Source organism: Anser cygnoides, chromosome 17 (assembly GCF_040182565.1).
Source record: "Anser cygnoides isolate HZ-2024a breed goose chromosome 17, Taihu_goose_T2T_genome, whole genome shotgun sequence".
Lineage (NCBI taxonomy): Eukaryota > Metazoa > Chordata > Aves > Anseriformes > Anatidae > Anser > Anser cygnoides.
Window position 1 is genome coordinate 14,503,708 of NC_089889.1, and position 16,087 is coordinate 14,519,794.

Here is a 16,087-nt window from a genome sequence, read left to right on the forward strand (position 1 = left end):
TTTTCCAAAACTTCTGGGCTAGCTCCAAATACACAACTGCTTGTCAATACCAGCTGAAGACCCCTCCACGTTACGTCTCTCTCAACTTTGGCCCTACTTTGGACGTAGCTGCATGCCTGCTAGCTACCTCTGCTTCCTCCACAAAAGTTTCTCAAAATGTATGCGATTCTGCCTGAGACACATTTAGCTCTGGGGACCAGCTGCAAAGCCCTTCAGGGTAGGGACACCACAAGTTTGGCCAACTTTATGCATAACTGTATGCCTGGTAGCTACCCTTGCCTTCTCACCTCGGCATGCTTCTAGAAAAAAGATTTAGATTCCTCCAACAGAGATTTTTTCTTTGGGGATCCTAAACTCGGATTCCCCTGGGCTAGGTAACACAGAATTTGGGCTACTTTGGAGGTTGGTACATGCCCGGTAGCATACTTTGCCTCCGCCAGATTGTACTTAGGAAAACGTTTCACCTCCATGCGGCTGTTCTGGACGAAAGCAGCGTACCCGTCAGGGGTAGCTACAGGAATTTTGGCCAAATTGGGAATTATCTGCATGCCCAGTAGCTACCCGTTCCTCCTCCCAGGCATACTTTCTGAAATGTTTTGGCCTCTTCCAGAGAGAGAGGGACTTGTGGATTCTCACCGCAGAACCCTTCAGGCTAGGTACCAGAGAACTTGGGCCAATTTTCGACGGAGGTGCATGACAAGAGGCTTCACTTGCCTCTGCCTGATCTGGTTTGCCAAAACCTTGTGGCTACCTCCACATACAGATTTACTTTGGGATCCTGCCCTCAGATCGCTTCAGGCTAGGTACCTGACAACTTTGCCCAATTTCCGACGGAAGTACCTGCCTGGGTACCTTCACTTCCCTTCCCTCATCTTGTTTTCCAAAACTTCTGGGCTAGCTCCAAATACACAAATGCTTGTCAATACCAGCTGAAGACCCCTCCACGTTACGTCTCTCTCAACTTTGGTCCTACTTTGGACGTAGCTGCATGCCTCCTAGCAACCATCGCTTCCTCCACAAAAGCTTCTCAAAATGTTTGGGATTATTCCTGGGAGACATTTAGCTCTGGGGACCAGCTGCAAAGCCCTTCAGGGTAGGGACACCAGAAGTTTGGCCAACTTTATGCGTAACTGTATGCCTCGTAGCTACCCTTGCCTTCTCACCTCGGCATGCTTCTGCAAAAGATTTGGCTTTCTCCAACAGAGATTTTTTCTTTGGGGATCCTAAACTCGGATTCCCCTGGGCTAGGTAACAGAGAATTTGGGCTACTTTGGACGTTGGTACATGCCCGGTAGCATACTTTGCCTCTGCCAGATTGTACTTAGGAAAACGTTTCGCCTCCCTGCGGCTGTTCTGGACAAAAGCAGCGTACCCGTCTGGGGTAGCTACCTGAATTTTGGCCAAATTGGGAATTATGTGCATGCCCAGTAGCTATCCGTTCCTCCTCCCAGGCATACTTTCTGAAATGTTTTGGCCTCTTCCAGAGAGAGAGGGACTTGTGAATTCGGTCCACAGAACCCTTCAGGCTAGGTACCTGAGAACTTTGCCCAATTTCCGACCGAGGTACCCGCCTGGTTACCTTCACTTCCCTTCCCTCATCTTGTTTTCCAAAACTTCTGGGCTTGCTCCAAATAAACAAGTGCTTGTCAATACCAGCTGAAGACCCCTCCACGTTACGTCTCTCTCAACTATGGCCCTACTTTGGACGTAGCTGCATGCCTGCTAGCTACCATTGCCTCCTGCAGGGAAGCTTCTGCAAATGTTCGAGATTCAGCCTGAGACACATTTAGCTCTGGGGACCAGCTGCAAAGCCCTTCAGGGTAGGGACACCACATGTTTGGCCAAGTTTACAGGGAAGTGTATGCCTGGTAGCTACCCTTGCCTTCTCACCTTGGCATGCTTCTAGAAAATAGATTTGGCTTCCTCCAGCAGAGATTTTTTCTTTGGGGATCCTAAACTCGGATTCCCCTGGGCTAGGTAACAGAATTTTGGCTATTTTGGACGTTTGTACATGCCCGGTAGCATACTTTGCCTCCACCACATTGTACTTAGTGAAAATTTTGCCTTACCTGCGTTAGTTCTGGAAAAGCAGTTTACCTGTCTGGTATTTGTTACCTGCCTGTGTCTGCATGTCCTGTAGCTCTCACGGATTACCTCAAATTGCACGGAGGTTCCCCACTTTTTTCTCCATTTGTTGAGGTCTGGTCCTGTTTGACCCTTAAGGCTCTTTCCAAGCATCTCTTTGAGCCTTTCCTTTTGGCATTCTCCGAACACAGCTGAAACCTCGGCTTGCTGCCTCAAACTCCTCCAAGGCTGTTGCTCTAGTTCATTTTTGTCCATCGGTGTACGTTCCCAACCCTGCAACAATGGAATAGACAGTGTTTGTTTCCTTTTGTTTTCTTTGGGTGTTTCTTTGCATTACGACCTTTTCTTTCTTTGGTCTTTCCTTCAATCCTACCACTTTTGTTACTTTGAATCCTCCTCTTAGTTTTGTTGTTTCTTTGCTTTTTTCAGACATCAGCACCCCACCCCATTTTCCCTGTGCACTGCCTCCCTCATAGAATCCTACAATGCCTGGGGTTGGAAGGGACCTTAAAGACCATCCAGCTCGAGCCCACCTGCACTGGTGCCCCAGGACCCTGTTGGGAGCCGCACGTCTGGGCTGGGGCCAGCTCTGCCTTGGGGGTGACTGAGGCTGTGCCTGTCAGCCCTGCACTGGGACATGGCGGTTGCCTAGCACCACTCCGGGTCACAATATGCACTGCCCCTCACAGCACAGGGCTGCCATGTGGTCACGGTCCCTGTCCTTGGCTTCCCAAGGAGCTGCGTCCCCATGCTTGGTCCTGAGCGAGGTGCTGCATGTGCGAGTCCAGGAGTCCCCAAGTGCCACAGGGTGGACTTCTCTCCCTTTCCCCTGGAGCTGAACACTCTCTTTTGGTTCCACCATACCTGTGCCCCTGAGAAGCTCCACAGCCAGGACGTCCATGGCCCAGCTCTCTCAAGCTCACGGCTGGGCTGTCCTGCCCCAGGGGGTCCTGACAGGTGCCTGGAGCACACTGGAAAAGTTGGGCCTACATGCCTTAGTTCTGAACAAAAGCAGCATACCCAGGCTGTGACAAACCCTCTTTGGGCATCAGAACAGAATCTTGAAGTCTGCGGTGCCCAAAGTGAAACCTTTTTCTTCACTCCTTATAAAATAAACATTAAAGTTAACTCTTAAGGAGATAATGAGATTAAGGAAGTACATGCTAAACACAGAAGACTATAATACGCAACTTTTTGCCCAAAATATGCTCATTGTCATCCCAGGGTGGGACAGATAAGCTTAGGATATAAAAGTGTTAGGAGGTAGTGGTAAAGAAGTTAATGACAGCAAAACCCTAGAGTGAGGAAAAAAGGGAGAGCTGGGGAGTTGGGGGGGAGAAGAAAAATTGAAAACCTACAAGAGGCAGTCGATGTTCTGTGCTCCTTCTCCACCAAGACAGGGACACCTCCTTGGTAAGCTCTGCACCTTCACCTTCACTTTGGTGAGGAATACCTGCGATAGCATTTATACGTTAAATAAACATATTAACTGCCTATTGGGTTAGAGGCATAGATTCATTTTACCTGCCTATCGGGTCAGTGGAATAGACCCACAAGAAAGAGGACAATCCCTTGTCATGAAGACCTCAGGGTTCTCCCATTTGGCTGCATCTGTTCAAAAACCAGCCTGCATACAAGCGATGCAGGAGAAGGATCTCACGGACATCCACAAAGCTAGCCCTGATTGATCTGGCAAGGTTAACTGCCCCTTAGCTGTAGCCTCCCAGACAGCATAAAGACACACGTAGCTAGTCTCCAAGACCACATACAAACTTCCTGTGCTATCAATGCTGCCCTGGATGCCACACAGCTGGCAGATCTGGTTTGCCAAAACCTTGTGGCTACCTCCACATACAGATTTACTTTGGGATCCTGCCCTCAGATCGCTTCAGGCTAGGTACCTGACAACTTTGCCCAATTTCCGACGCAGGTACCTGCCTGGGTACCTTCACTTCCCTTCCCTCATCTTGTTTTCCAAAACTTCTGGGCTAGCTCCAAATACACAACTGCTTGTCAATACCAGCTGAAGACCCCTCCACGTTACGTCTCTCTCAACTTTGGCCCTACTTTGGACGTAGCTGCATGCCTGCTAGCTACCTCTGCTTCCTCCTGAGAAAAGGTTCTCAAAATGTATGGGATTCTGCCTGAGACACATTTAGCTCAGGGTACCAGCTGCAAAGCCCTTCAGGGTAGGGACACCACAAGTTTGGCCAAGTTTATGCATAACTGTATGCCTGGTAGCTACCCTTCCCTTCTCACCTCGGCATGCTTCTAGAAAAAAGATTTGGCTTCCTCCAACAGAGATTTTTTCTTTGGGGATCCTAAACTCGGATTCCCCTGGGCTAGGTAACAGAGAATTTGGGCTACTTTGGAGGTTGGTACATACCCGGTAGCATACTTTGCCTCCGCCAGATTGTACTTAGGAAAACGTTTCACCTCCATGCGGCTGTTCTGGACAAAAGCAGCGTACCCGTCAGGGGTAGCTACCGGAATTTTGGCCAAATTGGGAATTATCTGCATGCCCAGTAGCTACCCGTTCCTCCTCCCAGGCATACTTTCTGAAATGTTTTGGCCTCTTCCAGAGAGAGAGGGACTTGTGGATTCGGTCCGCAAAACCCTTCAGGCTAGGTACCCAAGAACTTGGGCCAATTTTCGATGGAGGTGCATGCCAAGAAGCTTCTCTTGCCTCTGCCTCATCTGGTTTGCCAAAACCTTGTGGCTACCTCCACATACAGATTTACTTTGGGATCCTGCCCTCAGATCGCTTCAGGCTAGGTACCTGACAACTTTGCCCAATTTCCGACGGAGGTACCTGCCTGGGTACCTTCACTTCCCTTCCCTCATCTTGTTTTCCAAAACTTCTGGGCTAGCTCCAAATAAACAACTGCTTGTCAATACCAGCTGAAGACCCCTCCACGTTACGTCTCTCTCAACTTTGGCCCTACTTTGGACATAGCTGCATGCCTGCTAGCAACCATCGCTTCCTCCACAAGAGGTTCTCAAAATGTATGGGATTCTGCCTGAGACACATTTAGCTCTGGGTACCAGCTGCAAAGCCCTTCAGGGTAGGGACACCACAAGTTTGGCCAAGTTTATGCATGACTGTATGCCTGGTAGCTACCCTTGCCTTCTCACCTTGGCATGCTTCTGCAAAATTTTTGTATACCTCCAACAGAGATTTTTTCTTTGGGGATCCTAAACTTGGATTCCCCTGGGCTAGGTAACAGAGAATTTGGGCTAATTTGGAGGTTGGTACATGCCCGGTAGCATACTTTGCCTCTGCCAGACTGTACTTTTGAAAAAGTTTTGCCTCCCTGCGGCAGTTCTGGATAAAAGCAGCGTACCCGTCTGGGGTAGCTACCTGAATTTTGGCCAAATTGGGAATTATGTGCATGCCCAGTAGCTACCCGTTCCTCCTCCCAGGCATACTTTCTGAAATGTTTTGGGCCTCTTCCAGAGAGAGAGGGACATGTGGATTCGATCCGCAGAACCCTTCAGGCTAGGTACCAGAGAACTTTGCCCAATTTGGGACGGAGGTGCATGCCAAGAGGCTTCTCTTGCCTCTGCCTGATCTGGTTTGACAAAACCTTGTGGCTACCTCCACATACAGATTTACTTTGGGATCCTGCCCTCAGATCGCTTCAGGCTAGGTACCTGACAACTTTGCCCAATTTCCGACGCAGGTACCTGCCTGGGTACCTTCACTTCCCTTCCCTCATCTTGTTTTCCAAAACTTCTGGGCTAGCTCCAAATACACAACTGCTTGTCAATACCAGCTGAAGACTCCTCCACGTTACGTCTCTCTCAACTTTGGCCCTACTTTGGACGTAGCTGCATGCCTGCTAGCAACCATCGCTTCCTCCACAAGAGGTTCTCAAAATGTATGCGATTCTGCCTGAGACACATTTAGCTCTGGGGACCAGCTGCAAAGCCCTTCAGGGTAGGGACACCACAAGTTTGGCCAAGTTTATGCATGACTGTATGCCTGGTAGCTACCCTTGCCTTCTCACCTTGGCATGCTTCTGCAAAATTTTTGTCTACCTCCAACAGAGATTTTTTCTTTGGGGATCCTAAACTCGGATTCCCCTGGGCTAGGTAACAGAGAATTTGGGCTAATTTGGAGGTTGGTACATGCCCGGTAGCATACTTTGCCTCCGCCACATTGTACTTTTGAAAAAGTTTTGCCTCCCTTGCGGCAGTTCTGGATAAAAGGACCGTACCCGTCTGGGGTAGCTACCGGAATTTTGGCCAAATTGGGAATTATGTGCATTCCCAGTAGCTACCGTTCCTCCTCCCAGGCATACTTTCTGAAATGTTTTGGGCCTCTTCCAGAGAGAGAGGGACATGTGGATTCGATCCGCAGAACCCTTCAGGCTAGGTACCAGAGAACTTGGGCCCATTTTCGACGGAGGTGCATGCCAAGAGGCTTCTCTTGCCTCTGCCTGATCTGGTTTGCCAAAACCTTGTGGCTACCTCCACATACAGATTTACTTTGGGATCCTGCCCTCAGATCGCTTCAGGCTAGGTACCTGACAACTTTGCCCAATTTCCGACGGAGATACCTGCCTGGGTACCTTCACTTCCCTTCCCTCATCTTGTTTTCCAAAACTTCTGGGCTAGCTCCAAATACACAACTGCTTGTCAATACCAGCTGAAGACCCCTCCACGTTACGTCTCTCTCAACTTTGGCCCTACTTTGGACGTAGCTGCATGCCTGCTAGCTACCTCTGCTTCCTCCACAAAAGTTTCTCAAAATGTATGCGATTCTGCCTGAGACACATTTAGCTCTGGGGACCAGCTGCAAAGCCCTTCAGGGTAGGGACACCACAAGTTTGGCCAACTTTATGCATAACTGTATGCCTGGTAGCTACCCTTGCCTTCTCACCTCGGCATGCTTCTAGAAAAAAGATTTGGATTCCTCCAACAGAGATTTTTTCTTTGGGGATCCTAAACTCGGATTCCCCTGGGCTAGGTAACAGAGAATTTGGGCTACTTTGGAGGTTGGTACATGCCCAGTAGCATACTTTGCCTCCGCCAGATTGTACTTAGGAAAACGTTTCACCTCCATGCGGCTGTTCTGGACGAAAGCAGCGTACCCGTCAGGGGTAGCTACAGGAATTTTGGCCAAATTGGGAATTATCTGCATGCCCAGTAGCTACCCGTTCCTCCTCCCAGGCATACTTTCTGAAATGTTTTGGCCTCTTCCAGAGAGAGAGGGACTTGTGGATTCTCACCGCAGAACCCTTCAGGATAGGTACCTGAGATCTTGGGCCAATTTTCGACGGAGGTGCATGACAAGAGGCTTCTCTTGCCTCTGCCTGATCTGGTTTGCCAAAACCTTGTGGCTACCTCCACATACAGATTTACTTTGGGATCCTGCCCTCAGATCGCTTCAGGCTAGGTACCTGACAACTTTGCCCAATTTCCGACGGAGGTACCTGCCTGGGTACCTTCACTTCCCTTCCCTCATCTTGTTTTCCAAAACTTCTGGGCTAGCTCCAAATACACAACTGCTTGTCAATACCAGCTGAAGACCCCTCCACGTTACGTCTCTCTCAACTTTGGCCCTACTTTGGACGTAGCTGCATGCCTGCTAGCAACCATCGCTTCCTCCACAAGAGGTTCTCAAAATGTATGCGATTCTGCCTGAGACACATTTAGCTCTGGGGACCAGCTGCAAAGCCCTTCAGGGTAGGGACACCACAAGTTTGGCCAACTTTATGCATAACTGTATGCCTGGTAGCTACCCTTGCCTTCTCACCTTGGCATGCTTCTGCAAAATTTTTGTCTACCTCCAACAGAGATTTTTTCTTTGGGGATCCTAAACTCGGATTCCCCTGGGCTAGGTAACAGAGAATTTGGGCTAATTTGGAGGTTGGTACATGCCCGGTAGCATACTTTGCCTCCGCCACATTGTACTTTTGAAAAAGTTTTGCCTCCCTGCGGCAGTTCTGGATAAAAGCACCGTACCCGTCTGGGGAAGCTACCGGAATTTTGGCCAAATTGGGAATTATGTGCATGCCCAGTAGCTACCCGTTCCTCCTCCCAGGCATACTTTCTGAAATGTTTTGGCCTCTTCCAGAGAGAGAGGGACTTGTGGGTTCGATCCGCAGAACCCTTCAGGCTAGGTACCTGAGAACTTGGGCCAATTTGCGACGGAGGTGCATGCCAAGAGGCTTCTCTTCCCTCTGCCTGATCTGGTTTGCCAAAACCTTGTGGCTACCTCCACATACAGATTTACTTTGGGATCCTGCCCTCAGATCGCTTCAGGCTAGGTACCTGACAACTTTGCCCAATTTCCGACGGAGATACCTGCCTGGGTACCTTCACTTCCCTTCCCTCATCTTGTTTTCCAAAACTTCTGGGCTAGCTCCAAATACACAACTGCTTGTCAATACCAGCTGAAGACCCCTCCACGTTACGTCTCTCTCAACTTTGGCCCTACTTTGGACGTAGCTGCATGCCTGCTAGCTACCTCTGCTTCCTCCACAAAAGTTTCTCAAAATGTATGCGATTCTGCCTGAGACACATTTAGCTCTGGGGACCAGCTGCAAAGCCCTTCAGGGTAGGGACACCAAAAGTTTGGCCAACTTTATGCATAACTGTATGCCTGGTAGCTACCCTTGCCTTCTCACCTCGGCATGCTTCTAGAAAAAAGATTTGGATTCCTCCAACAGAGATTTTTTCTTTGGGGATCCTAAACTCGGATTCCCCTGGGCTAGGTAACAGAGAATTTGGGCTACTTTGGAGGTTCGTACATGCCCGGTAGCATACTTTGCCTCCGCCAGATTGTACTTAGGAAAACGTTTCACCTCCATGCGGCTGTTCTGGACGAAAGCAGCGTACCCGTCAGGGGTAGCTACAGGAATTTTGGCCAAATTGGGAATTATCTGCATGCCCAGTAGCTACCCGTTCCTCCTCCCAGGCATACTTTCTGAAATGTTTTGGCCTCTTCCAGAGAGAGAGGGACATGTGGATTCTCACCGCAGAACCCTTCTGGATAGGTACCTGAGATCTTGGGCCAATTTTCGACGGAGGTGCATGACAAGAGGCTTCTCTTGCCTCTGCCTGATCTGGTTTGCCAAAACCTTGTGGCTACCTCCACATACAGATTTACTTTGGGATCCTGCCCTCAGATCGCTTCAGGCTAGGTACCTGACAACTTTGCCCAATTTCCGACGGAGGTACCTGCCTGGGTACCTTCACTTCCCTTCCCTCATCTTGTTTTCCAAAACTTCTGGGCCAGCTCCAAATAAACAAGTGCTTGTCAATACCAGCTGAAGACCCCTCCACGTTACGTCTCTCTCAACTTTGGCCCTACTTTGGACGTAGCTGCATGCCTGCTAGCAACCATCGCTTCCTCCACAAAAGCTTCTCAAAATGTATGGGATTCTGCCTGAGACACATTTAGCTCTGGGTACCAGCTGCAAAGCCCTTCAGGGTAGGGACACCACAAGTTTGGCCAACTTTATGCGTAAGTGTATGCCTGGTAGCTACCCTTGCCTTCTCACCTCGGCATGCTTCTACAAAAAAGATTTGGCTTCCTCCAACAGAGACTTTTTCTTTGGGGACCCTAAACTCGGATTCCCCTGGGCTAGGTAACAGAGAATTTGGGCTACTTTGGAGGTTGGTACATGCCCGGTAGAATACTTTGCCTCCGCCAGATTGTACTTTTGAAAAAGTTTTGCCTACCTGCGGCGGTACTGGACATAAGCAGGGTACCCGTCAGGGGTGGATACAGGAATTTTGGCCAAATTGGGAATTATGTGCATGCCCAGTAGCTATCCGTTCCTCCTCCCAGGCATACTTTCTGAAATGTTTTGGCCTCTTCCAGAGAGAGAGGGACTTGTGGATTCAGTCCGCAGAACTCTTCAGGATAGGTACCCAAGAACTTGGGCTAATTTGCGACGGAGGTGCATGCCAAGAGGTTTCTCTTGCCTCTGCCTCATCTGGTTTGCCAAAACCTTGTGGCTACCTCCACATACAGATTTACTTTGGGATCCTGCCCTCAGATCGCTTCAGGCTAGGTACCTGACAACTTTGCCCACTTTCGGACCGAGGTACCTGCCTGGGTACCTTCACTTCCCTTCCCTCATCTTGTTTTCCAAAACTTCTGGGCTAGCTCCAAATACACAACTGCTTGTCAATACCAGCTGAAGACCCCTCCACGTTACGTCTCTCTCAACTTTGGCCCTACTTTGGACGTAGCTGCATGCCTGCTAGCTACCTCTCCTTCCTCCACAAAAGCTTCTCAAAATGTATGGGATTCTGCCTGAGACACATTTAGCTCTGGGAACCAGCTGCAAAGCCCTGCAGGGTAGGGACACCACAAGTTTGGCCAAGTTTACAGGGAAGTGTATGCCTGGTAGCTACCCTTGCCTTCTCACCTCGGCATGCTTCTAGAAAAAAGATTTGGCTTCCTCCAACAGAGATTTTTTTTTTGGGGATCCTAAACTCGGATTCCCCTGGGCTAGGTAACAGAGAATTTGGGCTACTTTGGAGGTTGGTACATGCCCGGTAGCATACTTTGCCTCTGACACATTGTACTTTTGAAAAAGCTCTGCCTCCCTGCGGCAGTTCTGGATAAAAGCACCGTACCCGTCTGGAGTAGCTACCTGAATTTTGGCCAAATTGGGAACTATGTGCATGCCCAGTAGCTACCCGTTCCTCCTCCCAGGCATACTTTCTGAAATGTTTTGGGCCTCTTCCAGAGAGAGAGGGACATGTGGATTCGATCCGCAGAACCCTTCAGGCTAGGTACCAGAGAACTTGGGCCAATTTTCGACGGAGGTGCATGCCAAGAGGCTTCTCTTCCCTCTGCCTGATCTGGTTTGCCAAAACCTTGTGCCTACCTCCACATACCGATTTACCTTGCGATCCTGCCCTCAGATCGCTTCAGGCTAGGTACCTGACTACTTTGCCCAATTTGGGACGGAGGTACCAGCCTGGGTACCTTCACTTCCCTTCCCTCCTTTTCCAAAACTTTTGGGCTAGCTCCAAATACACAACTGCTTGTCAATACCAGCTGAAGACCCCTCCACATTACGTCTCTCTCAACAATGGCCCTACTTTGGACGTAGCTGCATGCCTGCTAGCTACCTCTCCTTCCTCCACAAAAGCTTCTCAAAACGTATGGGATTCTGCCTGAGATACATTTAGCTCTGGGAACCAGCTGCAAAGCCCTTCAGGGTAGGGACACCACAAGTTTGGCCAAGTTTACAGGGAAGTGTATGCCTGGTAGCTACCCTTGCCTTCTCACCTCGGCATGCTTCTAGAAAAAAGATTTGGCTTCCTCCAACAGAGATTTTTTCTTTGGGGATCCTAAACTCGGATTCCCCTGGGCTAGGTAACACAGAATTTGGGCTACTTTGGAGGTTGGTACATGCCCGGTAGCATACTTTGCCTCCGCCAGATTGTACTTAGGAAAACGTTTCACCTCCATGCGGCTGTTCTGGACGAAAGCAGCGTACCCGTCAGGGGTAGCTACAGGAATTTTGGCCAAATTGGGAATTATCTGCATGCCCAGTAGCTACCCGTTCCTCCTCCCAGGCATACTTTCTGAAATGTTTTGGGCCTCTTCCAGAGAGAGAGGGACATGTGGATTCGATCCGCAGAACCCTTCAGGCTAGGTACCTGAGAACTTGGGCCAATTTTCGACGGAGGTGCATGCCAAGAGGCTTCTCTTGCCTCTGCCTGATCTGGTTTGCCAAAACCTTGTGGCTACCTCCACATACAGATTTACTTTGGGATCCTGCCCTCAGATCGCTTCAGGCTAGGTACCTGACAACTTTGCCCAATTTCCGACGGAGGTACCTGCCTGGGTACCTTCACTTCCCTTCGCTCATCTTGTTTTCCAAAACTTCTGGGCTAGCTCCAAATACACAACTGCTTGTCAATACCAGCTGAAGACCCCTCCACGTTACGTCTCTCTCAACTTTGGCCCTACTTTGGACATAGCTGCATGCCTGCTAGCAACCATCGCTTCCTCCACAAAAGCTTCTCAAAATGTATGGGATTCTGCCTGAGACACATTTAGCTCTGGGGACCAGCTGCAAAGCCCTTCAGGGTAGGGACACCACAAGTTTGGCCAACTTTATGCATGACTGTATGCCTGGTAGCTACCCTTGCCTTCTCACCTTGGCATGCTTCTAGAAAAAAGATTTGGATTCCTCCAACAGAGATTTTTTCTTTGGGGATCCTAAACTCGGATACCTCTGCGCTAGGTAACAGAGAATTTTGGCTATTTTGGATGTTGGTACATGCCCGGTAGAATACTTTGCCTCCGCCACATTGTACTTTTGAAAAAGTTTCGCCTCCCTGCGGCAGTTCTGGACAAAAGCACCGTACCCGTCTCGGGTAGGTACCGGAATTTGGGCCAAATTGGGAATTATGTGCATGCCCAGTAGCTACCCGTTCCTCCTCCCAGGCATACTTTCTGAAATGTTTTGGCCTCTTCCAGAGAGAGAGGGACTTGTGGATTTGGTCCGCAGAACCCTTCAGGCTAGGTACCCAAGAACTTGGGCCAATTTTCGACGGAGGTGCATGCCAAGAGGCTTCTCTTGCCTCTGCCTGATCTGGTTTGCCAAAACCTTGTGGCTACCTCCACATACAGATTTACTTTGGGATCCTGCCCTCAGATCGCTTCAGGCTAGGTACCTGACAACTTTGCCCAATTTGGGATGGAGGTACCTGCCTGGGTACCTTCACTTCCCTTCCCTCATCTTGTTTTCCAAAACTTCTGTTTTCCAAAACTTCTGGGCTAGCTCCAAATACACAACTGCTTAGCAATACCAGCTGAAGACCCCTCCACGTTACGTCTCTCTCAACTTTGGCCCTACTTTGGATGTAGCTGCATGCCTGCTAGCAACCATCGCTTCTTCCACAAAAGCTTCTCAAAATGTATGGGATTCTGCCTGAGACACATTTAGCTCTGGGTACCAGCTGCAAAGCCCTTCAGGGTAGGGACACCACAAGTTTGGCCAACTTTATGCATAACTGTATGCCTGGTAGCTACCCTTGCCTTCTCACCTTGGCATGCTTCTAGAAAAAAGATTTGGCTTCCTCCAACAGAGATTTTTTCTTTGGGGATCCTAAACTCGGATACCTCTGGGCTAGGTAACAAAATTTTGACTATTTTGGACGTTGGTACATGCCCCGTAGAATACTTTGACTCCGCCAGACTGTACTTTTGAAAAAGTTTCGCCTCCCGTCGGCAGTTCTGGACAAAAGCAGTGTACCCGTCTGGGGTAGCTACCGGAATTTTGGCCAAATTGGGAATTATCTGCATGCCCAGTAGCTACCCGTTCCTCCTCCCAGGCATACTTTCTGAAATGTTTTGGCCTCTTCCAGAGAGAGAGGGACTTGTGGATTCGGTCCGCAGAACCCTTCAGGATAGGTACCTGAGATCTTGGGCCAATTTTCGACGGAGGTGCGTGACAATAGGCTTCTCTTTCCTCTGCCTCATCTGGTTTGCCAAAACCTTGTGGCTACCTCCACATACAGATTAACTTTGAGATCCTGTCCTCAGATCGCTTCAGGCTAGGTACCTGACAACTTTGCCCAATTATGGACCGAGGTACCTGCCTGGGTACCTTCACTTCCCTTCCCTCATCTTCTTTTCCAAAACTTCTGGGCTAGCTCCAAATACACAACTGCTTGTAAATACCAGCTGAAGACCCCTCCACGTTAAGTCTCTCTCAGCTTTGGCCCTACTTTGGACGTAGCTGCATGCCTGCTAGCAACCATCGCTTCCTCCACAAGAGGTTCTCAAAATGTATGGGATTCTGCCTGAGACACATTTAGCTCTGGGGACCAGCTGCAAAGCCCTTCAGGGTAGGGACACCACAAGTTTGGCCAAGTTTATGCATAACTGTATGCCTGGTAGCTACCCTTGCCTTCTCACCTTGCCATGCTTCTAGAAAAAAGATTTGGCTTCCTCCAACAGAGATTTTTTCTTTGGGGATCCTAAACTCGGATTCCCCTGGGCTAGGTAACAGAGAATTTGGGCTACTTTGGACGTTGGTACATGCCCGCTAGGTACCTTTGCCTCTACCACATTGTACTTTTGAAAAAGTTTTGCCTACCTGCGGCAGTTCTGGACAAAAGCAGCGTACCCGTCTGGGGTAGCTACAGGAATTTTGGCCAAATTGGGAATTATGTGCATGCCCAGTAGCTATCCGTTCCTCCTCCCAGGCATACTTTCTGAAATGTTTTGGCCTCTTCCAGAGAGAGAGGGACTTGTGGATTCGGTATGCAGAACCCTTCAGGCTAGGTACCTGAGAACTTGGGCCAATTTTCGACGGAGGTGCATGCCAAGAGGCTTCTCTTGCCTCCCGCTTATCTTGGTTAACAAAACCTTGTGGCTACCTCCACATACAGATTTACTTTGGGATCCTGCCCTCAGATCGCTTCAGGCTAGGTACCTGACAACTTTGCCCAATTTGGGATGGAGGTACCTGCCTGGGTACCTTCACTTCCCTTCCCTCATCTTGTTTTCCAAAACTTCTGGGCTAGCTCCAAATACACAACTGCTTGTCAATACCAGCTGAAGACCCCTCCACGTTACGTCTCTCTCAACTTTGGCCCTACTTTGGACGTAGCTGCATGCCTGCTAGCAACCATCGCTTCCTTCACAAGAGGTTCTCAAAATGTATGGGATTCTGCCTGAGACACATTTAGCTCTGGGGACCAGCTGCAAAGCCCTTCAGGGTAGGGACACCACAAGTTTGGCCAACTTTATGCATAACTGTATGCCTGGTAGCTACCCTTGCCTTCTCACCTTGCCATGCTTCTAGAAAAAAGATTTGGCTTCCTCCAACAGAGATTTTTTCTTTGGGGATCCTAAACTCGGATTCCCCTGGGCTAGGTAACAGAGAATTTGGGCTAGTTTGGACGTTGGTACATGCCCGCTAAATACCTTTGCCTCTACCACATTGTACTTTTGAAAAAGTTTTGCCTACCTGCGGCAGTTCTGGACAAAAGCAGCGTACCCATCTGGGGTAGCTACCTGAATTTTGGCCAAATTGGGAATTATGTGCATGCCCAGTAGCTACCCATTCCTCCTCCCAGGCATACCTTCTGAAATGTTTTGGGCCTCTTCCAGAGAGAGAGGGACTTGTGGATTCGGTCCGCAGAACCCTTCAGGCTAGGTACCCGAGAACTTGGACCAATTTTCGATGGAGGTGCATGCCAAGAAGCTTCTCTTGCCTCTGCCTGATCTGGTTTGCCGAAACCTTGTGGCTACCTCCACATACAGATTTACTTTGGGATCCTGCCCTCAGATCGCTTCAGGCTAGGTACCTGACAACTTTGCCCAATTTCCGACGGAGATACCTGCCTGGGTACCTTCACTTCCCTTCCCTCATCTTGTTTTCCAAAACTTCTGGGCTAGCTCCAAATACACAACTGCTTGTCAATACCAGCTGAAGACCCCTCCACGTTACGTCTCTCTCAACTTTGGCCCTACTTTGGATGTAGCTGCATGCCTGCTAGCTACCTCTGCTTCCTCCACAAAAGTTTCTCAAAATGTATGCGATTCTGCCTGAGACACATTTAGCTCTGGGGACCAGCTGCAAAGCCCTTCAGGGTAGGGACACCACAAGTTTGGCCAACTTTATGCATAACTGTATGCCTGGTAGCTACCCTTGCCTTCTCACCTTGCCATGCTTCTAGAAAAAAGATTTGGATTCCTCCAACAGAGATTTTTTTCTTTGGGGATCCTAAACTCGGATTCCCCTGGGCTAGGTAACACAGAATTTGGGCTACTTTGGAGGTTGGTACATGCCCGGTAGCATACTTTGCCTCCGCCACATTGTACTTTTGAAAAAGTTTTGCCTCCATGCAGCTGTTCTGGACGAAAGAAGTGTACCCGTCATGGGTAGCTACAGGAATTTTGGCCAAATTGGGAATTATGTGCATGCCCAGTAGCTACCCGTTCCTCCTCCCAGGCATACTTTCTGAAATGTTTTGGCCTCTTCCAGAGAGAGAGGGACTTGTGGATTCT

The 16,087-nt window shown here is 49.4% G+C and overlaps 1 long non-coding RNA gene across 1 annotated transcript; it reads right to left on the minus strand.

Moving 5' to 3' along the window:
• Window positions 1–263: 263 nt before the first annotated feature.
• On the minus strand, window positions 264–15,914 carry LOC136786552 (uncharacterized). Its single transcript, XR_010825527.1, has 2 exons — window positions 14,216–15,914; window positions 264–1,389 (listed from the first exon to the last, which is right to left on the minus strand). It is a non-coding gene; the product is annotated as an uncharacterized lncRNA (long non-coding RNA).
• Between the last annotated feature and the right edge of the window lie 173 nt (window positions 15,915–16,087).